Source organism: Saccopteryx bilineata, chromosome 2 (genome assembly GCF_036850765.1).
Source record: "Saccopteryx bilineata isolate mSacBil1 chromosome 2, mSacBil1_pri_phased_curated, whole genome shotgun sequence".
In the NCBI taxonomy this organism is placed as follows: domain Eukaryota; kingdom Metazoa; phylum Chordata; class Mammalia; order Chiroptera; family Emballonuridae; genus Saccopteryx; species Saccopteryx bilineata.
Window position 1 is genome coordinate 300,698,369 of NC_089491.1, and position 27,485 is coordinate 300,725,853.

Consider the following 27,485-nt stretch of genomic DNA (forward strand, 5'->3'; position numbering starts at 1 on the left):
TGTTGTTGGTAGAGGGCCCTGTACCTTGAATGGGTGGCTGGATTAGGATAATCTCTTCCTATTTTATCAACAAAGCCCTGAGCAGACCCTTTGAGGGTGTTCAGAGCAGCACCTCTCAGCTGGGAGACTCTGGTTCTGCTGGGTCAGGCTGGGCACACGTAGCGCTTGAATGGTGTTGTGTGTCTTTAAAAATGATTCTGAGTCCCCCTTCTACCTGCAGCCCCCAACTTAGAGCTGGTTGACAAGCAGTGAGTCAAAGGTCCTGGGTCCCCTCATTTTCCTCTGTGTCATTCTTGCCTCTAGTAGCAGCCTCCGAGGCAGAGTTTTCTGTTCTGTTCTTTGTTGCTTTATTTTAGTTGAATCCTCACTCTGGCAGTGCCTGTTCTTACTTTTTCATTGCAAATGTATCGTATTTTGAATTCATTGCCACAGAGACGAAAACGTGGCAGGTCCGTAGGTATGATTTAGCTTTTCAAGTTTTGGGACATTAAAAATCAAGAGTTTAATATGATAAGTCTGGGTTTCTGCCTTCTCCCGAGGAAGTGGGTGATCTGGGCTCTGGGGCCCCCATTCCCAGCTGGCCCGCAGCAGGCAGGGCTGGAGGGCGGCTGCCTGTGAGGACGGGACGCCTGCCATGGGGCACATCCTCGCCCCCCACCCCGGCGGCTTTTCCTTGACTACCTGCCTGCCAGCCCACAGGCATCTGAGTTTGCGACTTCCTGACGTGGCTAAGATAGGCTTTTGTGGGCTACCCTGGGAACGCAAACAATATTTTTAATATATTTCAATGGGAAATGAATTCCAGCTTTTAAAGAGCAGGTTTCTGAAATATCAAAAATACAAATTTGGGGATGCTTATAGGGTCCTCAACTAGAATGGGTCCTCTGTGTCTTGTGATGGTGGCCTGTGTCTTACATTTCATGCTGTAGTTGGCTTAGCACCTAGTAGGAACCTAATAAATGATTTCCTGAGCACTCGTCGTCTGCCCCTCCCGGGCAGTGAACAGAAACACCATGTCACTGTGGACCTGGGCCTGTCACTTCCTCCTGAGACTGGAGAGCTGCCTGATCTATCTAGAACACCCACTCTAGCCCTAGATACTCGTGTGCAGTTTGGGATCTGTTCCCTACACAGCTCCCGTCTCGAGAGAAACAGTTCCTTTCCTGATTAAAGACCCCGTCCCTGTAGAGCGGTGCTAATAAGGAAATGAGAGGACAGAGGCCCGCATGAAGCCTGCTTTTCTGGTGGATGCCGGCCGACGAGTCTGTGGCAATTACAGGGTGCTTGCATTCCAAACCCTGGACAAGGGCTGGGTAAAAGTTCAGCTTATTCCCTTTAAAGAAAAAAAAATTTCTAAGTCTTTGGCATTGCAGAGTTTTGACCCAGATCCGTTAGAGGCCATGGAGAGCTCGCGATGTTTGGAGAGTGGGTCTTGTTTCTGAGGCCTGTAGCTGCAGAGGAGCCGAAGAGAGCCAGTGACCTGCTGGGCTTGAGTGGGAGCCCTGCCTTTCCAAGTGTGCCCTGGTCCAGCCTCCGCGGGCCCCAGAGGGAGACAGAAGGGGACATTTGATTATGCCCAAAATCAAATACCGCATGCAGCACTCTAAAACTGCTTCCTTGTAGGTCCGAGCATGCTTGCTAAGTAAACATCCTCCCCTGTTTTTGGAACCAAATTCATTTCCGTTTACTGGTCATCTCTTTTGGGTGTTTCTGTTCTTGGTGCCACGCAGAATCAGGTTAATAGAAGAAAGAGCTAGAATTGGGCAGAGGCACCTATTCAATCCTAGTAAACTTGTAAGGACAGTGACGGTGTTATAGGAAGAAGAAGAAGAAAAGACTTAGGTGAAAAGTGAAATCAAACAAAACCTTCCCAACTATAGTGCTGTCATAATGCTCTGCACGTTGGAGTTGGTCCCAGCTGAGCCCCTGAGATGGGAACCTTTCTCTGCATTGACTCAGGCTCGGTGACCACGGTCGGCTTCTGTCTGTAACTTCGGTGGCTGTGTATGGCCCTCCTCTGACCCAAACTTGCCCTTGCTCCATCTCTCATGACTTAGCCTCTTCTCTCTCACTTCCACCCACCGTGCCATCCCCATTGCCATGGCAGGGAGCAGCCACGTCATTCACCAAGTCACCGGGTGATGGGCCAACTCTGTGCCGAGCCCCATTTCCCTCTAGTTCTCTGTCCTGAAGCAGGAGGCTCCCTGGCAGAGCTCAGAGCCCTTTGTTTATTTGATCCTGGGCTCTTGGATAAATCAGGAATGTCCTGACATGAACTTAGGCATGTTTTTCTTCCATGGAAAAGGAAACTACGGCAAATGGTATTTAAGTAGGCAGAGGACCATTCCGGGGGACTTGCTTTAGTGCCATCAAGGCCACATTCCTTTGGTCATCAGACCAGTAGGTGACTTCTTTATTGGCATGCTCTACCCCGGAGCCCAGAAGGTGTGAATTTGAAGCACTTTCCCCCCTGCTGGGAGCCTGGCACAGATGCTCTGGGCTTCTTTTAAAACCGTAGCGTGCCATGGTTGTCTTCCAAGTGGTCTCTCTGCTGGGTGAAACGCTGTCGGAGAGAAGTTGCTTGGAGAAAGCTGCTGGGGAAGCAGGGTACGGGATAAGGTGGCTGCCTGACCTCTCTCCAGCCATCTTCCTGGGAGTTGCAAGGTTCTTGATGTGGTATATACTTTATGAGTCAACTGCCCTGGGACCTGAGTCTCTCTCTCACTTCTGGTCAGGTGTCTAGGCTTATACGGTGCAACTGGTTATCAGAAACCTTTTTGGGTCTGCAATTTTTGGATGTTACAATATGAAGCCCAAGGCTGCCTGGGCTGTCTAGGTACACAGGGTCCAGTGCTAGCACTGGGGCTGTTCTTGAAACATTTCTGGGTCTTGGGGGCAAGAAAATGTTGGGAGCTATGTGGTTTGCTGCAGGGGAGACCTGTCAGTGTCCAAAAACAATCTCAGGCAGTGTCCAGAACCTTGGTGGTCACCTGCAACCCCCACCCCCAATCTAGGTGTGTGATTGCCCATGCATTAGCATCGTAGGGGCGGTGGGGGTGGGCTCCTTCTCTCACTTGGCTGCCCACCTGAGAGAAGAACCCAGTCGCTGGCCACTCCAGTCCAGGCGTGGCTGCCACTCTGTTTTGTTGCTTTTCATGTTGTCAGAGAATCTTCTTGGGAACAAATGACTCAGCAACCTGGGTCTCCGGCTGTGCCTTTTGCGAAGTGTTTGCACATACCCACCTCGGCCCTGAAATTCTGAGCTCAGAAAGAAGGGAGATCCAGACAGTTTTATTCTAGATTTTTCAGGCTGCAGTTCAATGGGGTTTCTCCAGTTCTTGCCCCGATCGAGGATCTCACTCATGGGATAAGCAGGCAATGTTTTAATTACACTTTTTGTCTTTAGGAAATTCCAGGGAGAAAAAGGTCCTGGTTGGTGGCCAAAAAGGCAGAAACAACAAAAGTCAGCTACGGCTGTAAATCTGGACTTGTCTGTGGCAGAAAAGAGTTAACAGGACGGTGGTCTCAGGGTGAGGACCGTTTTTTCCTTATGGCTGGGAGAAGCTCACATGGGTCAAGAAAAAGATGACGCAACATTTAGTGTGGGACAGCCCCATCTGCCTTGTGGGCACTGTCACTCAAAGAGTTAAGCTAGGTCTGTGGCTGGGAAGCCCGCAGGGAAGGTGTGAGCCTGCAGGGACCAGTCCCTCTATGCCCCAGAGTAGTGAGGTGCGGGGTAGAAATTGGACTGAAAAGTGTGGCCAGGGAGCGGAGTATAGGCCCAACTTTTTTTTTTTTTTTTTTTTTTTTGCCTTGTTTGACCAGCCTTGGCACTGCCCTCAGGCTCTCCAGGGGAAAAGCTGCAGTTCTGCTCTTGCAACACAAGGAGCAGACTGGAGAATTTAGATCTGCGTCACAGAGCTCAGAGAGAGAGAGGGAGAGGGAGAGAGAGAGAGAGAGAGCGCTCCGTCGATAGGTCTGCTAGCAACAGCCGTGCTGCAGCAGAGAGAGAGAAATCAAGAAACAAGTCATAGCAACACCGGGCACCAGGTTCTGCCAGCTCACTTGCCAAGCGTTCAGAAATCTGTCAGGGGCCGGAGGCCTCTGGGTAGCCTAGGCTAAGGAGATGACACGCAAGGTGGCACGGGCGGTTCCCGTGGGGAGGAGGTGGAGTGGTGGTGGGGGCAGGGGTAGGAGCAAGAGGTTGTGGGGCAATGGTGGAAGGCTGAACGGGACCAGTTTCTGGAACATTCGGGACTGCGGCACCTTACATCCAGACCAAGCTTTAGGTCTGCGCCGGCAACGATGGGTGGTCCGATGGGCTTCAGGACTTGATGGCGTAACCCCCTTCTTCCCCCACGTACGTATTTGCTGGGATCGGGGGTAATGTCTCTGCGTATGTGGGCGCTCTCTGTCTTTCTCACCTTCTTTCTCACTTTTTGCTATTTTCTTCTCTGAGGGAGGGTTTTTTCTTTTCACTTTAATTTCTTTTCCCTTAGCGTCAGCTGCTCAGACTTGACCCGGGGAGAGGAGAGAGGAGCAAGCTGTGCCCGGCGTCCCACCTGACCTGCCAGGCTTGACTCTCATTTGCTTCTATTGGACAGACACACAGACTGGTTTTCCAGGTTAAGTGTCAGCATCTGTCTGTCTGTGCAGTTCTCAGGTGGAAGGTAGGGAGTGGGGAGGAGAGGGGCTGTGAGGAAGGCCAGGGCAGTTTCCCAGGGGCTGCCTTATTAAAATGTTTGGCCCAGGGAATCGGGCTGGCGGGGAGCAGGTGGGCAGGATGGGGCGTGGGCTGGGAGAAGTGGGGTAAAGCTGGTAGGTTTGTCACTGCGTAGTTGGGCAAAGTGGGGAATGGTGACGCAGTCACTGTTGCATCTTGTTAGGAGCTCTAGGGGGACAGGTAGTGAGGCTCCCGGGGTCTGTAGGGCCAGCTGAGAGGGCTTAAGGATGAGCTGAGAAGGGAAGCTAGCATTTAGAGATTAAATGTCATCCTTTTGGCGTTGGAAAGTTGTTTACCTTGCGCTCTCTGTGTCTCCATGTTGGCACCCTTCCAGTTCACATGTGATGGCCTTCCTTGTACTGCTGCATCATTAACTAAGTGACTGAGCTGGCCTTCCATTGGCCAGGGGAGGGCTCTCACTCCAGATACTTCCTCTGATTGGTGGGTTGGCCCATGGCAGGTGAAAACCTTTTTTTGATTGGCTGAGGGCAAGGTATCAAATCTGAATTTGCATTTCACTTGCTTAAAGGGGAGGGGGGAGAAGCCCAGCAGCTTTCTAAAATCTGTTTAGGGGTGTGCGTATGCTCCTGTGTGCCTGCTTTTGACTGACCAGTGGAAGCCTCTTCGTGAGCCTTTTTTATTTCATGTACTCTAAGGAAGAGGAGCTTAGGGTACCCCAAACTTTTTGGAGGGAGAAGGGTTGGGGAGATGGGTGCGCAGACGGTTGGCCAAACTGGAAGAAAATATTTGTCCTTTAGTTTGGTGTCAGAAAAGGGAATTTTCCAATCAGCCACACCTCAGTGTTGCGGCAAAATAATTCTTGGCTCCCCTGGAAACGCACGGGCAAGGTAGGGCAGAGCTGCTGCTGCTGATATTGCCACCACCCTGGGCTTCCTGCTGACTCTGGGCTACTCCCAGGGGACAGAGATTTGCATTGCCGTCTGGGGCTGTTCAGAGCTGAACCCAGTATGGGAAGGACCTGCCTTCTGGAAGCTGCTGCTTGGAAAGGTGAGGATGGGGACCGACCCCAGGATGTTGCTCAGAAGCTGCGTATTTGGTAGGATTTCGGGGAGACCCACTAAGCCATATGGGTTTCGAGGTCCCAGGTTAGAAAGGCTTGTCATTCTGGGGAGTGACAAGAGTGAGAGCAAAACTAGGACAGCAGGCTGTCCTTCTCTGGTTGGGGGTGGGGGATGTGGAAAAATCAGGGTCCTAGCTCCCCATCCTGTCCTTGGTGTGGGTCTCACGTTTGTGGGGAGGGGGTTTCCGAACCCCCGCACCGTGCGCAGTGGCCCCCACCCATGACTGCGCATCTGGGAGCGCAATGCGCCCTGGGTCTCCGGCCTAGGACAGCACCGCCCTTCTTGTTACATAACGGAGGGCACGGCTGTGCCTTTCGGCCCTTCCTTGCAACCCTACCTCCTGGCTCCCCCGGGCCCACGGAGCTGAAGGGGGTCTTCTCGGGGAGCGGTGCAAGATTTCACTCTCTTGGAAGGCTAGCCCTTGTCCAGTTAGTGGTAGGAGCTAGGTTTGAAGACAGAAAGGGACTGCTGTTCCTCATGTTGGGGTATAGGATGTAGAATGTCCTTCTGAATGCCTGGGGTCACCTATGGCATCACCTATGGCCCCAGGACCTCTCGGGGCATGGGGCGATGCCTTTCTTTTCTTCTTACGCTTTCTGGCTTTTGAGAGGAAGTCTCTGAAGGGAATAATGTGACAATTGGGAGAGTGAGGAAGGGTGTGAGGGGCCCAGTTGGGAGGTGGTTGACAGTTAACTGCCCTTGTTACTGGCTTTCCTTTCCCTAGGTGGGTTGATAATATTTTTTGGACTCTTTTTATGACCAGGCTGCCATTTTGGAGGTGTTTCTACTGGTCTCTGACATGGTAGCGTTGGTGTTTCTGGTCCTGCTGAGTCTGTTCTGCAGAGTGGGCGAGGGGGCGGGGGCTAGGGTGGGGGGGGCACGGCGCAGTAGAGGCGGGCACAGTAGTGACTGCCGCAGTGAAGGTAGCCCCAGCGGCAGGACTGCCCAGTCCCACCCTCAGACACAGCCCTGGGTGGGGCTGTCACTGCGTGGGACCCCGGCTTTACCAGAGCGTAGGCACTGCTAACTGGAGGCCTGGCTCTCTCCTGCCCTCAGCCAGAGGCTTACAGCAGTTCGGTGAAAAACTGAATTGGGGGGGGGGGGAGGGTGGAGTGGAGGCAGAGACATGGCAGCTGATCTGAGACGTATTGGATCTGTGGTTGGTGTTCCCCAAATAGGTCTGCCTCCGGCAGTCTCCCCACAGGGATGGGGGGGTTCGTGGCAGCTTCGAGGATGTGTCCGGGTGGCCCTGCCTTTTTACCGTTTTTCTTCTCTGTTTGTCCTCCTGCCCCTGCCAGTGCCGAGGTTCCAGATGTAGTCCAGCAGAGAGGCTCCCTGCTGCCCGTCCCTTTCCTCTCCAGGCCTTCTGCGTGCAGCGGCCATCTTGTCTTCCTTGCCCAGAAATTTAAAATGGTTTCTCCCCATTTCCAGAATAAAATCCCTTCCCTGTGGCGTGCTGCCGAAGGCTCTCTGTAACGAGCAGTCGTTCCTGTGCAGCCTTCCCTCTCTCTGAGTTTCCCTAGGTGGACCGTGTACTCTAACAAAACCAGGTGACTGACTTTTTCTTGTTTTTCCCATTTCTCTGTTTTCATGGGTGATATTCTCCATGGCACCCACCTGCGGCAGTGTGCCATCCTCCATGCCCCTTCCCTGCTCATCGTCACAAGAAGGGGTCCTCATAACCACCCCTGACCCCTTCGGCCAAACTCCCATGTTCTTGATTCCTCCTGTATGCTGTTTTAGTTGTTATTGGTTTCTTTGTGTATAAATCTTATGTCACCTAGTAGATTGTAAGCTCCAAGAGGCTAGGGAGAGGAGGGAAACTCATGCCTAGTGGGTGCCTTCTGTCCACCGGGCACACCATCAGGCTCGTCCACGGCAGGTGTTTTGTTTACTCTCCTCACCACAGCCCTGCGAGGAGGGTCCATGGCTGGTAAGTGTTCTGATCAGGGTTAGAACCCTGGTTTCTGAAAGCCTTTGCATTCTCTCTCTCTCTCTCTCTCTCTCTCTCTCTCTCAGTCCTCAGTGTCTGCAAAATGCCTCTTAACAAGGTAGATCCCCAAAACATGTCTATTTAAGGACTGTTGTAAGTTCCTGATGTACTGTGGGAGTTTGGGTGGCCGATCCTCTCGGACCCGAGGTCTCGGTCACTTAGCTGTTACACCACCCTCGCTGCTACCTCATTCACTTTTTTCTCTTCCTTTGTGGCCAGTTTCACTCATGACGCTGACTTTTTTCTGTAGCTGAAATGGATGGATTGACAGGCTTCCGTTAGCCTGGTTGCTTCCCTCCTGGAAGAGGATGTGGAGGTGGGGTGGGTTGTAGTATCTTCAGAACAGAAATATGCTCCCGGACCCAGAAATGAGTAGAGACTGTAGAAGGCTGGGAGTGGGGACATTGCACTTGGGTAGATGCAGGTTTGTATCTTGACCCTGCCTCACCTTTGCTGGGTGGCTTTAGACAAATCATTTGATCTTCATGTCTTAGGGTCCTCAGTCAATGAGATGGAGCCACTATAACTTACTGCATAGAAATGCCTAATGTATTGCCAAGCAAACAGGTTCCCAAAAGAAAGCGTGACATTCTTCCCCCTACCCATTTGTTTATCAGGGACCTAAGGAAGAAACATAGCACTTGACTCAGCTTGAGAAGAAACGGGGGAGAAGGGAGCTGCCGTGCCTTTGGTGGTATAAGAAACGGGCAGGAGAGGTCACTAGGCATCATGCACCTGAGGCCTGCCAGGCCACGCCATTCCCCCACCTAGAGCAGATACCCCTTTCACTTTGGCGTCAAGAAGACACCGTGGGAATGAAGCCGGAGCCGGGAGGACTGGTGGTGGCAGAGTGAGGGTTAACCGGGGCGCCTGCCTGGGAACCTTTAGATGCCAGGTTAGTTTCCCTCTTCCCCTCGCAGCAGTGGCTGCCTGCCTCCTGACCCTGGCATCCTGTGGGAGGGGAGTTGGGCACCCTGAAGCCCCTCGTCACCAGTTCTGGGGCTGCAGAGCAGAGAGTGACGACAGCCCATGAGTCGTCAGCCAACGGCAGTGGGGACCCTGGTGACGGCTGCTTTGTTGTTTTTTTCCTCTCTGGATGATGACTCAGTGTGTCGAGAGCAGGGAGATGGAGCGCTCAGCTGAGTGGCCAGGACATTCTGTCAACATGAAAGCAAAAACAGCTTGTCGGGGCTCAGAGCTGACCCTTAGGCTAGGTCATTTTCAGGAAGGGCTTGGCAGCAAGAAGCCCACCCTGGACATAGGGTCGGAGCGGGGGGCAACACCAGGTGACTCACCAGGGTTCTGTGGACCCCGGAATTTTAGAATCTGAAAAGAAAATGCAGCCGTTTGTATTTTTAGATGAGCTTGACAAACATGGTCGCTTCTACGGTCCTCTCTCGTTAGTCCCACACGAGAGACATCTTACCAAGGCCCTTGGGGACCAAGGCACTTGGCCTCATTGCCTTGGACAGAAGGCATGTTTCTTCTTGGGGTCAGGGTGGGCCGAGCAGGCGCGCTCAGGAGCCCACAAGCAAGGGCCCATCATGGGGAAGCGCATCTCGGGTTTCTTCAGCAGGTATCCTGTGAAGAAGGTGGATCCACGTCTTTGGCCTGAAGTTGAAGCCCAGTTCTTGGGCAGCTTGTTTCAGCCTCCCCTTTCCTGTTGTCCCAAACCAAAGCTTACCTCCTCCCTTTCATCTTGACTTCCTTCTTAGGAAGAAATGTGGGCCTTGAGTTTCTGACCCGAGTATCTGTGTGTGTCTGCGTGTGTGTTTTTGTGTGTCATCATGGCGGCTCAGGGTTCCAGGCTTTTCTTGAATCTGCTGCATTGCGCTGTGTGCGCGTGACGTTCCCGCAGGCCCCGCCCGCCCTCCCGCCGCGCCCCACCCCACTGTGCCTTCTTGGGAGCCAGAGAGAACATGGACGTCCATTGCCTCTGCATTGTGGTCAGACCATTACCTCCAGCGTCTGACTTCCCTTGCTCTCCTCTCCTCCAGTGTCTTGGGGCAGAGGAGCAAACAACCTGAGGGTGGGGATGAGGGACAGTCAGGCTCCGGAGCTCCCTGCCTCCTTTCCCCGTGTGCCGTTTTTCAGTCTCTCATTCCCATAGATGATGGCGGCACTGACATTTGTCACCGAGTGCCTCCTCCTTTCCCCCAGGGGCCCCCTGGCGTGACTCGCTGGGGATCTCTGGAAGGGGCGGCTTTGGGGCCTTGAGAGCCTGAAGGAGCAGGGAGCCCTGACCGAGGTCAGCAGACAGTTGGCCAGGGCAAGGGATAGGAGCCAGGCGTCCCCACCCAGAGCGCACAGGCAGCCCGGCCCCTTCACGTCATGTCTTTCTGAGCCTAAGTACAGAGTAACTTGACCTAAAAAAAATTAGATATATGTGGGTGGTGGATCCTTTGAGCCTTGTGTTTCTTTGTCCAAAAGCTGCGCGTATGAGGAGAGCCGAGATTCTGTACTTGAGGGAGCTCTGCAGTCCTTCAGGTTTGTTTTCTCAAAGAGCCGACGGACAAGCCCTCCTTGACAAGACCCTGTGCCCTCTGGTACTGGTCTCTGTCCAGGCTGATGGGCCACGGATTGTCTTGCTTCTGTCATTGGCTGGTGAGAAGCAGCTGAGGGCCACAGTCCCTGGGCCACATCATAACCCCAGATGGGACCTTGATTGGAACCTGCACAATAAATTACTTGAGGTGGGCGGGCCCTGTGAGCTGAGCCCACCCATCTTCCTTTTGCTTCTTCCCACAGAGAACTCAGGAGTTTAGTTTCCATGAGTAAGTGACCATCTCCTGGAGACCAGGCTCAGCTGGGAATGGTGCTGGTATGCAGAGGACAGCCGCCATACTGTGGGATAATGTGTGTACCCATTTGCATTTATTTGGAAAAACAACAACAACAAAAAAGAGATGCCTGGCTTTGTGCAGTAAGTATTTGTCTGCATTCTTTTATTTCTTCAAACATCGGAAGTGGATAGATGTTTATTGAACCCGGCCAGCTGCTGTGCCTTCTCTGTTCTGTTCCCTGCACACCCCCATCCTCGGTCCTCCAGAAGAGAGGACTAGATCAATTTTCTTGTGCTGCCAGAGAGCTACAGATTCGCTAGAACTCAGTGTTCAGCCACGCATGTCCCCCTCACATTTAGGAGAAGTCAATTTTCCCTAAAATGGAGCCAAAAGCCCGTGTCCCTCAGTGCAGAGTGTTAATGGACCAAATGGAAGGACCCTGTTTGCCCTCATTGCCCCCAGCAGGGAGGTGAGGCTCTCAGTTGGCTGGCTGGGGGAGGCAGGTCCTTGCCAGCATCTAGCATGGTTCTCTGCCAAGTTCTAGCTCCAAATCTCTAGGCCGGTTGGAACCTAGACTATATATAGCATTGTGCTAAGCAGTTCTTATCGGACGTGTCTGCCCTCCCCTGTGGGAGAGGGATACTTCTATCAGAATCAGAACCTAGAGAGTGAGACATCTCCGAGGGACCTTTCATTCTGGGAAGGGTTCGTTTGCGTGTTCTGTGTGCTGTGCACACGTGTACATGCGTGTGTGTGTACGCTCTGTGTCTGATTCAGGGCTGCCAAGCTCTCTTTCCCCTGTTTCAGATGCTGATAGATTCAAAGGTCATATGGATGAGGTACTGATATGGGAGGGGCTGACGGTTCCCGATGGATTTGGGGTTTGGATGAAGAGAGACTGGGTGTACCATGTGGCTGAAGGCACAGTGTGACCCGTGGCAAAGACCAGCCTCTGGTATGTCTTCTGGGTTTCCTGTTTGCCTTGCTTCGCCCAAGGATGTCTTCTGACCTCCCTCTTCCTTCTTTCGGACCTCTTTTCTTCCCTGCCTTTCTCCACGCCTTCCTCCTCCTTCCTTTGATTTTCTTTGGGATATATGAGGCAAACTCAGCTCCGGTGTCTGGGAACTCTGTCTGCTCCTCGTCCTCATCCCCATTTGGGGTTTGTGGAAATCTGCCTTTACTAGTCACAGGTGCCAGTTGTCTTGAGGAAAGTCAGGTGGTATAGAGAGAATGGGCTGGACAGCTGCCTTTTTCCTCTCACAGGTGCTGTTGAGCCACCACTCTGTGCCGTTCTGTGACCCAAAGTGCTGCTTAATGGAAACCAGAAGCAGCATGGAGAATACGGTTTAATTCCTGCCTCCCAGGTAAGTCAGGTGTGGGCTGCCTCTTTTCCATTGTCCCCGTACCCCTTCTTTTCCCAGGGAGACCATTTTCCTTATTCAATAAGGAGTCCTTCAACGTCTTCATTCGGAATCTCCTAAACAATTGCTATCTTCTTTTCATTCTCTTCCTCCTGGCTTTTCTGTGAATGAGATTAGTGACCAGTAGACACTTGAGGAGTGGCGGCCAGCCGAAGTGACCAGGCTGCTAGGATGTGTGGGAGATAGCTGTGGAGGTCGCTGGGTGTGGCAGTGGGCAGAGCAGTTGGCTTCCTGTGGTCACTGACCAACACCTTGGCCCCCCAACACCTCGCCTGAGATTCTGGGTTTAACCTGTCAGGGTCCTGGGGGTTCACACTGGGGTATCCTCTTCCCTGTGTCATCCCAGGGGACACCTTCTCTTATTCTAGACGCCTTTAGCCTTACTGGCCTCAGTTTAGGTCTGAGGTCTGGAGATTAGACTATGGACTGGGCAGTAGATGTTGGGGTGCTCTCTCTCTCTCTCCCCTCCCACTCTCCCTCCCTCCCTCTCTCTCTCTCTCTCTCTCTCTCTCTCTAGTGAGTCACTTTCTTCCTCTAGGCTATTATTGCCTTCGCCTTAAAAAAAATCCTTGGCCGAGGAAGCCATTGCTGAGCATCTGTAGGCAGTTGATGTAGAAATGTTTTTCTCTGCCTCGCTTGATGATAATAGCAACGGTGATTAAAAATGACGACGGCCAGCAGAACTGGGGAGGTCTGTCGCATGGTAGAGACAATTCAGAAAGCAGACTCTAGGCGCTTGCCATGTCACCGGGAAATCTGTCCCCTATCGAGTAGATCCCTGCAACATTCCGGGTCAACAGGGCTGCTTGGAATTAGCCGAGAGCAGATTTATCTGGGGTCTAAAGATAAAAGGAAGGGTGCTGCGTGATTTTATGATGCTCTTGGCTGACGTCAGGGAGCTACTGTGGGATCCCACTGCTCTGCTCATGTCTCTCCTGCACCCCACACCCACCGCTCTCCGGGGAAGACTGGCCAGTTCTGCCGCCCAGCGGATCACCTTCTCTTCCCACCTGAGCTGAGTCTGAATCGGCTCAGCAGCCTGAGGTCCTAGGACTGCTGACTGAGGAATCCAGGGCTGTGGGGAAGAGTCCGGTGTATCTGCCTTCAAGGAATTTGACAAGTCTCAGCCCCTCCGGCACTAATGTAGCAGGGGCTGGCTAGGGGTGTTGGATCTGGAACACAAATAAAGAAGAGGGACTGACTCTGGTACAGCTGGGGAGAGGAAGAGGAGCAGGCCAAGTCCCTCGAGTCGAGTCGGCTCGAGTCTGGCCAACACTGGCTATAGGACTGGAGCCAGAAGGAAGCTGTTGGCCACGCTGGGAGCCTCTGTTCTCATATGTGTGGTGTGTCCCTAGGCCTGGCTCTGGTGACTGCTACTGCTATTCATGGCCCTGTCTTTGTCTAGGTTGGGAGGCTGGGATGACTAGGGTGGGAAGCAAAGGGGCCATTGGTTTTGCTCCTTGTGACAGTTGTCCCTGTTGCCTCTGCTGTTTCCAGAACTGGAGTTGGTGCTTCTCTGTTGATTTTCCTATTTGTATCCCTCACCTAGTTCTTTTCTCCCTGCTCACCAGCCTAACCTCTACTGACATGACATGGGGCATTATGTGTCGCAAGTCAGGCTAGCAGAACAGTTGACACCTCTTGGGGGGGCAGGCATATCTGGCACCTCTTTCTTGACCTTTGGATCCTTGTGGTCTGGAAGCCAGGAGGAAGGGTGGGGCCTTCCATCTGGGTCCAGCAGAGGTTAACAGGGCTGGTGGCGCTAGAGCTGTGGTGGTGTGGCTTGGCCAGCAGGCGTTGGGGGCGGGGCCCTGTCAGGAGACCTGATTGGTCAGCACCTTCTTGATTCCATTGAATTCTGGTCTGGTCAGGGCAGTGAATTGTTTAATGCATGTCTTGGCTCTGTCCCCTGGCAGCCGGCCCCCCCCCCCCAAGGCTGCAGCCACAGCTTTAGAGAGGATCTGTACCTTGTGCTGGTCACTTTTTTGGGTACACTGCCTCCCTGTGAGATATGTAAGAGATACTGCCCTTTTCCACTAGCTGGCTGTCCATGGGAGGCCCTCATTCGGCTTTGCTTTTCCAGGACTTGGAGTGTCTGTGAGGAAAGCAGAGACTGGGTCTGGTTTCTTGCTGGCTTCTTCCACAGGAGCCACCTGTGGGCTGATAAAGTCTGGGAACACCACCAGGCCCCAAGGCAGTCGTGTTGAGCCTGGGCAGGGGAGGGCTGGGGGGGGATGAGGATGGGGAAAGCCCCGTGGGGCGATGGCTGTGCATTGTCCGACCACAGGATTAAGGCCAGGAGGGTATGGGAGGATATGTCCAGTGTTCAACCAGGGCTGTCAGCTGTGGCCTCCAATGGATCTGTTTGTGCAGGGAGCCTAGATCAGGGTCTGTTATGAGACATAAAGGCATGAGATGGGCACCAGAGTTCGTGGTCTCAGCGTGCAGGCCACGGACAGGGAACTGACTTTTCTGAGGGGTCCCCCTTTGCTTATCTGATTTCACTGGCAGAACAACATATGAAGTAGGCGTTAATTCCATTTGATGATTAAAGAAACTGTGATTATTAAATGACTTAATCAAGATCACACACTTGGTCAGTGGGGTTGTTGAGATTTAAAGCTAGGCACTTCCAAAGCCTGTACTTTTTTCCCCATCCTCTTGGGCTGAAGTGAGACATTCTGGGGAGCTAAGACCTTCAGAGGATAGGCTACCAGGAGAACTGACGTGAACCAGAATGAAAGGCCAGATGCCAAGAGAATTCTGCAGTCACCGGGGTTGGCTGTGCCACGTCCCTTCCTGGAGAGACAGGGCTGAGGAAGACTCCCTTGGGTGTCCACGGACAGGCAGGGCTGAGTAGGCACACGTGTTCCTTCCGCAGATCTGGGTTCGGCCTGTGCTGTCTACCCTGGATTGGACTAGGTGTTGGGGATGTAGAATTCAGCCACATTCCAGTGTGGGAGAGGTCATAAAGGATAATAAACAGAATGAAAAGCATACGGAGTAGATGTTGGTCAGGATCCCCTCTTCAGGCTGCGGGACCTGAAGGACCTCAGCCACACGGCAAAGCCATGGTAATCGGGCCTCCAGAGAGAGAGAATCCATATGGACGCCGACCCCTCTTTTTCTAACACAGAAAAATTATCTAGAGTCCCCATAGCTGAAAGAAACTTGCAGTGAGTGAGGGACGAAGGTGGCAGTAGACCACAGGCCTTTGGTTCCCAGAAGACTAGGGTTTTCCCCACTAGCTGTGGCTGCTCTTGGCCTTCCGTCTCCCACCCCCGCCAGGTGCCAGCTAGTGTCTCTCCTGCAGCCTGGTCACCGTGCTCCTCGTGTCCACGCAGTCCAGGGGAACTCTCAGGTTAAGGCTTTGCCAAGTCACTGGTAGAATATGCGCCTGGGGGAGGCTGACCTCTGTGCCCAGCCTCTCCTGCCAGAACACATGATTCTGAGATTGTCGTGATAGGGAAGGGACAGGTGGAGGGGAAGGGACGAGAAGTCACCTTGTGTTAGATGCTTGGACGAGCTTTGTGTCTTGAGAGGTTGAGGCAGGTTGGCGGTTAGGGATGTGGGAGGGACGCTGCCAGCGAGTGCGGCTCGCGGCTAGCACTTGTTTACGTGGTAGAAGTGGAGCAGCAGCCGGCCCACGTGAGCCAGGCCACGTGAGCTCTTCTTTCCTCCTGTGCCCCATGGGCAGGCGCGTGGTGGGGGAGGGCAGCTGTGGAGACTGCCATCTGCTGCCAGGGGTCTGCTATTGCACAGGGTGCAGTGTGGTGTGGTGCTCCGGGCAAGTGAGCCTATGTTACCCAGTGTAGAAGAGTCTGCAGGTCTTGGCTCCCTTAGGGAAAAGTCACTTCCTTTACCTCTTTGGGAGTATCTAAAAATGAGGGGATTGAAAAGAATCCTTTTGGAGGTTCCTGCCAGCTCTGACATGGGAGCTCCCTGGATGCTCGTGGAGGTATTGCTTAGTCGGAAATTTGGGACGAGGAAAACTAGACCTTGGTCACAGAAGCGGGGCAGGATCTGGAAGACCCGCGAGCAGCGGCAGGTCTGTTTTCTGAAAAGACCGCTGTTGCTGTCAATTAGGGCAGGTAGGTGAAGACAGTTTTTGAAGGAGCCCCTCCCCCAGAAGTAAGTGGGAAGGAACATGAAGGTGGCTGACCAGGACCGTCCAGCTGACAGGGACGTGAGCTCTGGCTCCCACGGGGAGGCTCGCTAGAGCTGGGCCAGGCGTGTGGGCCCTGCGGGGCTGGCCGTGCTGCCTCAGAGGACTGGAGGTCCCGTGGTCTCGGGAAGATGCCTCGTCCTTTCTGGCCTTAAGTCCGGTAGAGAAAGTGGAACTGCAGGTTCTGGGTGTCCTCTGCGTCCCTGAGACATCTGTTAGGGTCTCTGCCCCTTGCTGTCAGGAAGTTTTCCTTTATATTTAGCCTCTTTTCTCATGTGGTTGTTGAAGCCATTCTATTTAAGAAGAGAGAGAGAGAAGAAAAAAACAAAAACAAAAATATCTCAGAGCTACCAGTTCCACTTTGGCTTTTTAGTCTTGAGTCACTAGTTAAAAGGTAGCAAAAATAAAACACAGGCAAGAAAGCTCAGTGTCCCAAGGTCCCCAATCTTGCCAGGCTGTTGTGCAAGGCCAGCCCGAGGCTAGGAGGCTGGGGCCCGGGGGCTCTGGCCTAGCTTTTCCAGGGCAGCCTCCATCCCTGGTGTCCACGGCTTCTCCAGGGCGGCCTGGGTAGGAGCCCCTGGGGCTGAGGTGCAGCTCACCAACCAGAAGGCAGAGCTTTAAAATAGCTATGTTTTTTTAAGATACTCTTCGCTCACTAGACAATTACCTGGGCTTCATCACTGGGAGCTCAAGCCCCCGCCCCCAAAACGATGGCGTAACCAGGGATTTGGGCTGGGACTCCAGCCGGAGAGGAATTGATCAGCAACCATCTTCTCACTTGCACCATGTGATGTTTCACAGTTCTTTTCACATTTCCCAGCTCATTCGGTCCCCTACACAACCCTGTGAGGAGGTGGCATTATCCCTGACGTGGATGAAACTGAGCCAGAGAGCATCCTGCCAAGATCTGATTGCCGGAGCCTGCTGATTTGGGTCACCCACCCAGGTCCCCTGACTAGCTGTCATTTCCTTTGGTTCTAGTGTGTTCTTCCACTGAGCAGTGGGGCGGGGGGCAGCGATGGGGAGTGGCTCCAGGCAGTTGACTCGATCTCTGGAGGCCGTAGGTCCCTTCTCAGAATATCCGGATTCTCCTGTGCGCCGATCCTCTCAGTTCCTCGGAGCTCTCGCGAGGACCGGCTGGCGCTTCTCGGCTGGGAAGCCAGCCATTCACCATGTGTCTGTAGTGAGGTTTCTGCATGCTTCACACCATTCTGCTCGTCTGCACGGCACTTTGTGCGTGTGCAGAGAGTCCTGTTTCTGCTAAGTGGCTCTCTCAGACAGGAGGCCCTGTCATGGGACCTCTGAGATTCTCTCCGACGGGTTTATGAGGTGTGCCCAGAGCTTTGCCAGTGTGCGCATGCGCTGTGTGTGTGTCATACCTGTCTGCTGGCTAATGGACAGTGTGAAGTCAGATACTGGAAACGCTGGCTTCAGCCCTGAATGCTGGCTTCATAATTGACTTGAAGAGGCAGACCTTACCCATGGAGAGGAAGGTGGGTCAGAGAATTCTTGGGCATCAGTGTTCCCTGAATAGTGAGCACGATGCCCCACTCTTTATAGGGGTGCTGAGGCAGAGCGGGGAACGGCATGTCTTCTTCGCCGTGTGGCCCTCTGGGGGATCTTCATCTGAATGGACCCAGAACTTGCTTGAAGAGGAAGAAAAGTGATTTATTTTCATTTCCATCACCTTTAGCCAGAATGGATTAGGCTTCATCTGCAGGTGTTCCTTGAGGAAGGTGGGGGGGACCGGACAGGGGGTGACATGCACGTTGTTTGCACAGGCCTGCCCATCTGAGGTCCCTGAATGCAGCCTCAGTTTGTAGGGAAGCCCTGTGATGGGGAATTCACAGGGGAGTTGTGTTGGTGGCTGAAGCCTTCAGTAAGGTCACTTGTGAAGGTTTGTCCTCTTGGGCCCAGTTCTTTCTGTCCACCCAAAGGGTGGGAAGGATGGCTGAACCTGCAGCAGGGAGGGGGGTTTAGGCTAGGCTTCAGGGAAAACTGTGCATGCCCTTTGCTGAAGGCTCCCAAGGAATGATGAGTTCCCTCTATCTGAGGGAGAGGCAGTGTCCTTCCAGTCCTGGTCTGTGGGACTCGTGGACTACCTGGAACAGCACGAGGTCGGGGTGCCAGGATCCAGGATGTGCTGTGTGGCCGCGCTGTCTCCCGTCCTGCCGCTGAGGCCAGCCTGCGCTGGGGGGTGGGAGCCCCATGAGCATGGGGCCTGCAGTCTCACCTGTTCCCCTTTGCAGGGACAACTTCAGAACTGACCCTATAGGACCGATATCATTTGTAAATAAAAAAAAAAAGACAAAGAAGTGTTCCCCCTCATCTCTAGCAGGAAAGAGCCCTGAGCTGCCCTAAACCTGTCTGCACCCCCATCACTACCACCACCGAGCTCCCCGCAGGCCTGGGGACCTTCGCTAGGCGTTGGAGATGGGGGGGGTACCGGGGGCAGGGCCAGACACGTTTTGCTGGATAGAAGGTAGGAGGAGGTAGAAGGGGAGCATTCCAGGCATTTCCACAGCTTGGGGGCCACTGGCATTACCTGCTGTGCCGAAAGCACAGGTGTGTTAGCAACTGGGCCTGCTATTTAGAGGAAATTCAAATTCTGAAATAAATCAGCGAATGGCTAAATGAGGGTTCGATTAAATACGGAGAACCATATCTCCTTTTCTGTTATTACTCCTGCAGATTAAGCTTCAGATGGCTAACAGGTTGGGGACATTGCCTTGGGCCCTGCTGACTATAAGATGATGCTTATTTAATGTTGACTCCTTGTCTCCTTTTCTGTTTTTACTCATTCCTTAAGTATCCATGTATATCTGTCCATGCATTTGTGTTATTGGGGGGGGGGGTACAGTTCTTTTTGTGTCTCTGACATCATTGAATGTTTTCCTTTTATTGCACGTGAACAAACCACAAGCTCACTGCAGACGGCAGCCATCTCTGAGACAGGGTGGGTGCCTGTGGACCCTCCCCCGCCCCCCAGGCATCCAGCCCCGTGGAAATGAGCACCAAGGGTGCCGGAGGTAGCCCACCTCAGGCCCCTTCTTTGGGGTGGGGGTTGCTCCAGCATGGATCCCCCAGACATTTTAGCTGTTTCCTTTTTCCAGTTTAAACCCTGAGTAGTAGCTTTGAAAGTCTTGAGAGAGCACATGTTACCCTGCTAGGTGAGAAGGGGACGGGGTCAGAGGGGAAGGGAGCACAGGCTCCTGGCGACTGGCCTCTCAAGACAGGTGAACTCTCTGTTCAAAAGGAACTCATTTCATCTTTTGGACCTAATGAAAGTTATTTGTATTTTCTCTCTCTCTCTCTTCCCTCCTCTCCCTCAACCCCGCCCCCCCACCCCCCCTCCCCACCCCCAGCCTCCAAAAGAATTTAATCTGCTGGACAACAAACAATACTGTTATAAAACTTGGAAAACAAGAGGGCGAGGCCTCCCTGACAAGGAGAAGGGCATGCTGGGTAACAGCAAGGGAGCCTGCCAGGCTGAGATGGAGCCGGGCGAGAGCCCAGTTGGCTAGATACCTGGGTGCCAGCTCCCGCCTAGCCCACCAGCCAAGCCATGCCATCCCCAGTCCAGAGGGGAAGGAACCAAAACGAAAGTGGGGGGAGAGAAGCACTTGAAAAGGGGAAGTTGTATGTGTTCCCCCTTCTCTGATCTGATGGGAATGCACTAGACTGTGAAACTTCCTCCTCCACCTCCCGCCCCTCCCATCCCTTTCCCTCCCTCCTCCCTCCCTCCCTCCCTCCCTTCCTTCCTCCCTCCCTCTCCTCCCCTCCCCTCCCTCTCCTCCTGCCTCCTCCCGCCACTCACTGTTCCAGGTTCTGAGACTGGCAGACAGAGGCCCTGATAACAGAATGAGGCTGGTCGTGCAGCCTCAGTGTAGGCACAGCGACCAGCCTGGCCAGCTTCGGGGAAGCAGGAGAGGAAGGTGCCCTGAGTTGGCTTTGGACTCTGGACCTATCCTCTGTCTGCGCAGCCTCCCCCCCCCCCCCCCCCGGGGAAGTGGAACCATGTCACAGGGTGTGCCCCTGTCCATGTGCTCAGCCAGGTGTGTCCCAGGTACGGGGTAGAACCACCGCTTGGAGGTTAGTGGGTAGGCCTCGGGCTCCCTGGTGCCGGCCAGGCCTTGTTCCCAGGAGGATGGCCGCCTTGGGGGGAGGCTCTGCTCTCCCTCCAGGAGCAGCAGGGGCCATGCTGCCAAGACGGGCGTGCCAAGAGCGGTCCTCCTGGGGACAGGAGCGTGCTTCTCCCAGCAGCAGGCCTGAGGCCCTGTGAGTGGGGTGCCCATGGGATACTCTTGTCTGCTGGTTGCTCTGCCCAGGGAGGTGGGGAAGCCGGGCCGTGGGCCTTTCTCCTTTGACCTCTGGAGTTAGGTTTCACCTGAAACTGAGTTTCACTTCTCTGTCCATCTTTACTGAGTCCAGGAGATGCTTCGGATCGTCATTGGTTTGGACCTAGGCACTGTGTGGTGGGCGTGGTGTTTGTGTAACAGGCATGCTCCCTTTTCCTCTTGCGGAAAACACCAGCTCAGGGCCCTCCTCGGCCTGGACTGAGTCATTCTCTGGAGACATGGAGACATCCATCCTGTATCCCTCTATCCTTCACTCTATCCCTCCTCCTTCCCTTTGCTCCCCACTGCCTCCTGCTGCCTCCCATGCCTCACTGAACCCCAAGGGCAGGGTAGCCCTGGGGCATCCTGCCCTGCAGCCAGCCTGCCCACCTGCACCGTGGTTCCCTGCCCTGGACCGAGTGGGAGATTTCCAGAGCCAGCTTCTCGCTGGTGGTGACAAGGAAGGGACAGAGGGCCTGCCTTTGTGGAAAGCCGCTGCCTGGGAACATAGGTCTCCACAACCTGGCCTCCGGGGAGCCCAGAATTGCTGGTGCTGGGCCCGGGCCCGCTGAGGAGGCGGACTCCCTGCCCTGATGCCTCAGTGGAGCGTGTTCCTCCCACTTTGGGGTCTGGGACCTGGGAAGTACGGTGGTTCCTGGGGAACAAGCTGCCCAAGAGACAGGGCCCTTCCCATGCTGGCCTCCACCCCAGGCCCCCGTACGCATGCCCTCCATTTCATTACCCTTTCCTCTGATCCATTCACCACAGCTAATTGGCAGAGGCTTCACCCTGACAGCTCAAGACAAAATGTCCAGGACACTGGGCCTGGGCTGGAGCGGGGAGTGACAGGAAGTTGGGCTGGGCCTCTCAGTCATACGTACAATGGTCTGGGACTGAGGGCAGAACGTTCTCCTTTTCCAGGAGGGCCTTCCCCGGGCACCTCTCTCACCAGGATGACTCTTCCTCACTGCCAGGAACCCTGAAACCAGCATTCCCAGGGGCAGGAAGAAGGACGATCAGGGTGATCAGGGCTCTGCTTCCGGCACCCCTCCCCCGCTCTGGCTGGAACTTGCGTCAGTCACGTAAGTAGCTGTGACTCAGCACCCAGCCCTGTGGGGAGGGAGAAACTGCTGTCTCGCAGGAACCATCTCAGCGTTCTGGATTGGAACACGTCGTGGTTGGGCAGAACAAGCCAGTCAGCAGCCTCAGGTTCCTGGGGGTGAATATCGTTTGTTCCGTGGGTTTGGTTATGAATGTCATAAACAAGGATGCTGTTCCTTCCCATTTTCCTCCTGTGTTATTTTTTGGGCACCATGCTGGGTATACAGTTTTTAGGACTTGAAAAGACAGAATGACACAGAGGATCTCCTTGCAGCCTCCAGACTGTTCTGTTACCGACAGCCACGAATTACATTTAACCCTCAGATGTTTTTGTTTGGCCTGAACAGTTGTTGGGTTTTTGTTTTAACGTGTCTGGTTTTGCATGCCTTGAGACAAAACCTGGCCTCTCCAGGTCACGCCGCTTCTGCTGCAGGCTGTCGCCGCCTCTCTGTCTTAAGTTTCCTGCCGGGCCCTCGGAGCATGTGAGCGCACGGTGACCTGTCTGTGCCAGCCCTCTTCTCAGATGAACGTTCTGAGGCCCATTCCAGGGCGGTTCTCACAGTCCGGGCCGAACAGGAAGTCAAGCCACCACATTCTGATTCTCTGCGTGGTGACCTTTCCTCCACACGCAGGTCCCTGCCCAGGCCGAGGAGTGTCTTGGGCGTGGGGCGTAGACAAACCTGCAGACAGACTGTGGGCCCAGAAATGCCCTGGGGCTGCAGTGGGGCTCCCTGAAGCCACCTTTCGGGATGGTGGCACCTCCCAGGGTGTGGGTGGTCGGTTTTCCACCGCACGCAGCCCACCCGGCCTTCTCTACGGGCAGTGTGTTTGGGGCCATTGCGCCAGTGTGGAAGGACCCTGTCGCTCGAAGGTGACAGCAGAGCCCTCAGCAGGCGCTCCCTTCTTACAGACCAGGTGCCCCGGAGCAAGCCCCTCCCGGCCCTCATCAGACCGGCTGGACCCGACTAGGGAACAAAAAGAGCGGCTTGTTTCAGGTAAGGGGGTCGTTGCTCAGCGGACTTCGAGGGAGAAGCCCAGCTTTGCTGGGAAGGCTGGGGCCTGAACAGACCCTTTCATCTGGTAGGATTGGAGGGGCAGAGGATTTGGGCACTAAGATTACTTTCTCTCCCCTCTTCTTCTTTTAGAATGTTTACAGTGATGCATTTTTAATGATTTTTTTTTTTTTTATCTCTTCTTCCAGAGAACTAAGAAGGTTTTAGAACTCAGAAGTTGGGAGCCCATACTCGGGTCGGTGTTCCGTAGTTCCGCAGTGACACTTGTCCCTGGGTTGTTTGCGGCCCCTCCTCTGAGCTCCTGGTTGACGTTCGCTGGGTAGCAGGAGAGACATGAATCACCCTGATGACCAGCTGTCATAGTGTGTTCGGAAGGAACAGAACTAGAGGCTGTAGGATGCTGACTTAGCCGCCATCTGGGCTGGGAGCTGGGTGGGGGGCTTTCCTCAGGAGAGCTGAAGGAGGACATCAGGCCACCTGGGTTACGTGGGGGAGGGGTAGGGGGAGGGGTAGGGAGGGGTGGGGTGGGTAGACAGGTGGTAACAGTGGGAGAATAGATGGAGAATGTTCCAGAAAGAGGGGACAGCATGTGCAGAGGCCTTCTGGTGGGAGGAAGGGTGCCGTCTGGATCGCTGAAGGATGTCTGTGTGACGGCATCTTAGGGGAGGGTTTTATGGATATTAGCAGTTGGAAGTTGCTAAGGAAGAAGAATTTGGCTGAAGTAAAGAGCAGAAAAGCTGAGAATTACCAAATGTAGATCTCTTCACTTTGTGAGATTTAGACCCCATGGTAATGACTGTCATTGAACACTCATTCTTGACCCTGGAACCGTGGCAGTTACCTGGTTGGTGGGCCCCGCTGGTGACAGCAAGTGTCCTCACTCAGAGCCCCTGCGGGCAGAGCCGGCCCCAGCTCCCTGTCTGCAGCTGAGGCCTTGCCCGGCCCCACGGGCCACGTGCACTAGTGCAGCATCAGAATCACTCAGGAGTCCTGACAGCAATATGGGGAGGTTCGTCTCCTGCGGTCCCCACTCCAGCAGCCGTGCCCTGGGCCACTGCAGGGGCTCCAGAGGTGCAGGAGACGGAGGCAGGCTGCCACCTACCCGGCCCCTGCACAAGCAGCCATGCTCCTGTCTCCACCCAAGCTCAGCATGTTGTGTGGTCGGGGACATCCCACTGCCAGGTAGAAATCATGCCTCAGATCCCCACCCCGACCCGGTCACCCCATCCTGCTCATAATTAAGTTCAACAGTGGAATGAGGTGCTAGTCCTGCGATGGAGCAGGCAGCAGGGCCAGAAGCAGACTTCAGGGTTAGATCTGCGATCTACCCCATTCATTAGTCATGTGACTGTGGGCCATTACTGAGCCACGTTAAAGAGCCATTTCTTCTCCAAATATGGGAGTGATGTCTGCTTCAAGTGACTATTGTGAGGATTAAAGATACAACTCAGTGTTCAGATGTTACCTGCTTCTCCTCGCCCGAGCAGGACACCGTTATTTCCAGGAGCCGTAAAAAAACTTGTGAGCCTACATACCACCAGGCCTGAAGGATTGGCAGGCACCTGAAAGGTACAGATTCTACTGTTTCCTCCGTCTGGTGGTTACGGTCCCCAAGGAAGTGGAGACATGTCTCCTTAGCTTCAAACAACCAAAGCTGATGATGTAGTTAGAAGATGGGAAATCTAACTTAAACACAGTCTGAAAGTCTTATTTTCAGGCAAATTTTGAAAATCAACATGAAACAAAAGTCAGTTCTTATGTGAAAGGGTTATCTACTCAATACAGTTTTAGGGCACTGGATTTTTGTGTCAGACCAGATGTTCAGTAAGATTGCCCATGTTATGAGACTTATTTATGTTTGGGAAGGGGGAGCCCATCTGCTTTCTGAATAGGGACCTGCAAGAGTTGCCCTGGCCCAGGTGAAAGTCACCTTTTTGTAGTGGCCAGAGCCTCACAGGCAGACGGGGCTTGTTTCCTGATGGAGTAAGATATCAGAAAACATTTTGCAGACTTTGTAGTATTTCACAAATGCGGGGCAATAGTAATGTAGAAATGCATTTTAATAATAGCTTTGGCTGTTTTATCTCACAGTGTGTATCACGTAGGGGCTAGTTGTGGAACTTAACAAATTAATGTAGAGTGTAAGGATGTTGTACTGCCGCGTGGACGTGGGGCGTCAGCCGTGACTGGCGTGCTCCTGGAACATCCCTGTGGAGCACTGCCCTCGGCCTTTCCAGTGGCTCGGGACACTCTGGGACGTCACAAGTGGACCTGCAAGAAGACATGCTCCTCGGGCTGGGCCGAGGCCGGGCCTCCCATCGCATCTCCCTTTTTCCTTCAGTGACATCCTCTTCTTCTGGAAGCTGGTTTCACATGGTGGCTTAGATTTTTCCATCTTTGTATCTAGCACCATTTGAAATCAGTGTTTTAGGAGTAAGAATTGCAGCACAGCCAAGGGCCGACGGCAGGGGAGCTGCTGCTTTGGGGACTGGCTCCTCCTGCTGCCCGAGCCGGCACGACGGAAGCTACTTGGAAAGCCAAGCTCACCCTTGAGTAGGTTGCGACTGGGGGTAGCAGTGTGGGGGGGAGGGGTTGTGTTTGACGATACTTGGGGGGGGGGGTTTGAGCAGGGGCAGAGGTTGCGATACTCATTGTGTTGACAGGTAGCCGCAGTCACCTGTCGGCGGGGCCTTTGAGTGCGGTGATGGGCACTGCTGGATTGGGCACTTGCTTGTGTAGCAGGGCAGGGCAGAGGGCTGTGTGCCCGGAGGACCGTTTTGTCCGCCATCAGCACTGTCCGCCTGCTCCTAGGTCCTGGAGCGTTCAGCTGCCCTTGCAGCGCAGCTGATATCAGACTTGCCACCAGGAGCACCGCCGGACCCATCTCTTACACAGGCTGACCGATTTCTCCTGGTGTTCAGAGTCTGTTTTTGTCTAGCACCATTTGAAATCGGTTATGATGTAGGGGGAAAAGCAGCAGCCTCGAAGCCTCGTGCCAAGTCTGCTCAGCAACAGCCTGTGGTTCCCTGGAGGACGGACGGGCAGGGAGTGGGGACGGGAGGCCACCCTTGCTCCTACTAACTTCTTTAACTGCATTTACGGTACTTTATTGCAGAGGTAGGAGGTGATTTCATGGATTTTTAAAAACAGGTCACTATAATTTATCTGAGGTCTTCAGTTGCATTTACTGAAAAGTGGTAATTTATAATTCGATAAATTAGTTGCTTGTTGACTTATCTTTCTGTTAAGAAACAATTCATGCATCTGAATTTAATAAACATTTACTGTATTCAATTTATCATGTCTTTGTTTTTTATTATTTTCCATTCATAGTTCTGTGATAATCAGAAGCAGGGACCGGAAAAGCTCATTTTCAATGCAAATCTTATACATTATGAAGCATTTGAGCCGTGGCCGGATAGGTCGATGGTTACACCATCGTCCCGAGCACAGAGGTTGCCGGATCGACCGATCCCCAGTCAGGGCACGTACAGGAACAGCTCGATGTTCCTGTCTCGCGTTCTTTCCTTTCCTCTCTCACTAAAATCAATAAATAAAATTTTGAAAAATAAATGAATAAATAAGTAAAGCATTTGAGTGGGTTACAGCAGACAGACGGTTATAAAGGAAGTCCATTAAGACAGAAAGGGAATTCTAAGGAGCCAAAAAATAAAATGAGAGAAAAGATGACAAGTGTTGGTCCCCTGGGCCTAGAGGGGCTCCTACTGATGGGGAAACTGACCTGGACCCCAGTGGGCCACAGCCTTGACCTCCTGACAGGTAGTGTCGTTTGCTTAACTGAACATGTGGTCACATGGCCCTTACAGGGGAGCAGCTTGATTTCAGTTGCCTTATAAGCTAGCTGTGCAGGAGTTCTCTCGGTTCTCCGTTCTGGTTCCGATCAGCCCTCGAAGACGGGAACACGTTCTGTAAAGGAATTCAGCAGTTACCCAGATCTGACGTGGTGTGAAACCTGTGGGATCGTCGGGTTGCAGGGCTGTGGCCCCTCGTTTGAGCCTTTGGCACAGAACACGCCTGGCCAACCGTGAAGGACCTTCAGTACTTTTACTCCGTGCCAGTGCTTCCCCGTCAGCGGTGGCAGCTAACTCATCCCCAGGGGGCCGCGGGCTGGGCACTGCTGGCGAGACACTGCAGCTCCAGTGCTATTTTAGTCCGTTGAGTGAAGAGCCCATGTTCTCATGTCCAGGGTGTTATGCTGGGAATAGTTAAGATCCAGACATTTCATTTGCTCCTCTGCTGAGGTAGGCTAAGATAGTTCCTCTGGGTTTAGAAGCTTTGGGTCAGTTGTAATAAATTGAACAGTTTTTGCTCCATCTACTGGATCCTAAGCTCCAGCCTAGTTACTGGAGGGGACAAAAACATAAAAATAAGACATGGATCCTGCTGCCAGGCTACTCTGATGCCAGTCCCCAGCTGACTAAGTGCTGGAAGCGTGAAGCAGTGAGCAGAATGCTGCTCTTGGACACATCGAACTTGGTTTCCGAGGCCCTGCTTCCCACCTAGGTAGAAAATGCTTTGTCGGGGGCCGGCCCCACTCAGCTGAGCTGTGCCACATGGTTAGTGGAACTGAGTGTTGGACAGAAAGCACACTCAAGCCTTGTGCAAGTAGTCTGGAAATAAATGCTGATGTGTTCTTAAGAAGCATGAGAGAGATCGAATCCCTGAACAATTTAGGTGAAACAGATACGCTAAATCTGGAACCTGGTAATTCTTCATGTGAAGTGTTGGCCCAGGCCTCATGGAGAAGCTGGTATATAGTTTCAGGGGGCCCCAGGCAGACAAGCGTGTCTGTATTTGGGGAGCTTAAGAGTTTTCATTGAAAGCAAGGAAAGTTACGTTTTGGGTT

The 27,485-nt window shown here is 53.4% G+C and overlaps 1 long non-coding RNA gene across 1 annotated transcript; it reads left to right on the forward strand.

Moving 5' to 3' along the window:
- Positions 1 to 8,419: 8,419 nt before the first annotated feature.
- LOC136326083 (uncharacterized) lies at positions 8,420 to 12,461 on the forward strand. The gene is made up of 3 exons (XR_010729381.1): positions 8,420 to 8,693; positions 10,547 to 10,721; positions 11,389 to 12,461. It is a non-coding gene; the product is annotated as an uncharacterized lncRNA (long non-coding RNA).
- Positions 12,462 to 27,485: the final 15,024 nt, after the last annotated feature.